Below are 1,095 nucleotides of genomic sequence, written 5' to 3' on the forward strand. Positions count from 1 at the left end.
AATAAATCACCCCTGACTTTGACCCATGAAGGAAAACTAACTTGACAAATCCCTTTCTGCCTTCATTTTTGTCAAAACATTGTTTATGACAACGGGTAGGTTGTTGATAGCTCTGGCTATTGTTGCCCAGGACCCTGTGGGTTTGATATATGTTCACCCTGAGTCCATATGGATGACTTTCTTCGGCTGCTTGTTCCTCATGTTAAGACTTGTGCCTTATAGTGAAGAACTTGATTTATTAAAAACCACTTTATAATATAGTAAGACAGATGTCAGCAATGTTAAATACCTCCATAAATTTTGTCTCTCTTGAGCAGATTAAATGTGCAATTACTTGAGGCATGATGAAGGCATTGAGGCAGCATTATAGTCACCCAATAACGTGAGCAGATCCTGCCACGTGCTTAGGGAAATGAAGTTATGGGATTGCACTGTCTCTCTCTTCTCACACAAAAAATATTTAAACTTTCTGGCTATTTCCAGCTGAGCTTAACAGAGGACTTATATCACACAAATGATTTCTGATGGGTTGCAGGTGACAGTGCTGAGTACCTATATCTGACTTTTACTCTGTGACATGTTGGGGATGGTGAAGGTCTGAGATGGACTGTGCTATGCATGTGCTATTCACCTCTGCAAGAGTTTGAAGTAGAGCCTGTGGCCCTGCCTGGAGCTCTCCTTTAGAGAGATGGGGGCTGCAAACACTCAAAAAAGCCCAAAGGAATTTTTCTGCATTCACTTATGCTTTTCTGCCCCTACAGAAAAGTTTTTCTCCTTCTATTCCCAGGGTGATGTCCATGGTTTCTCTCTTTGCTTGTCTCCATGTGTCACTCCCAGGTTCTTGAAGCTCCCAGGGCTGTTTCCAGCCCACACAATGCTCAAGAGTCAGGGCCCTGGGCTGCCAGTACAGAGCCTAGAGACAAACCCAGCCTGGAGCACAGCCTGGGGCTGCAACTTCCCATCCCCAGCTTGTGGTTCAGTGTGGAAACTATGTGCTATTCACTTGCCTTGCTCTCCCTGTCTGTAAATTAGTAGTGCCAATTAACTTCCAGAAAAAGGTGGAGTGTTAAGGACTTCAAAGATTGTAAGCTTTTT

This window comes from Acanthisitta chloris, unplaced genomic scaffold (genome assembly GCF_000695815.1).
Source record: "Acanthisitta chloris isolate BGI_N310 unplaced genomic scaffold, ASM69581v1 scaffold8975, whole genome shotgun sequence".
NCBI classification, from domain to species: domain Eukaryota; kingdom Metazoa; phylum Chordata; class Aves; order Passeriformes; family Acanthisittidae; genus Acanthisitta; species Acanthisitta chloris.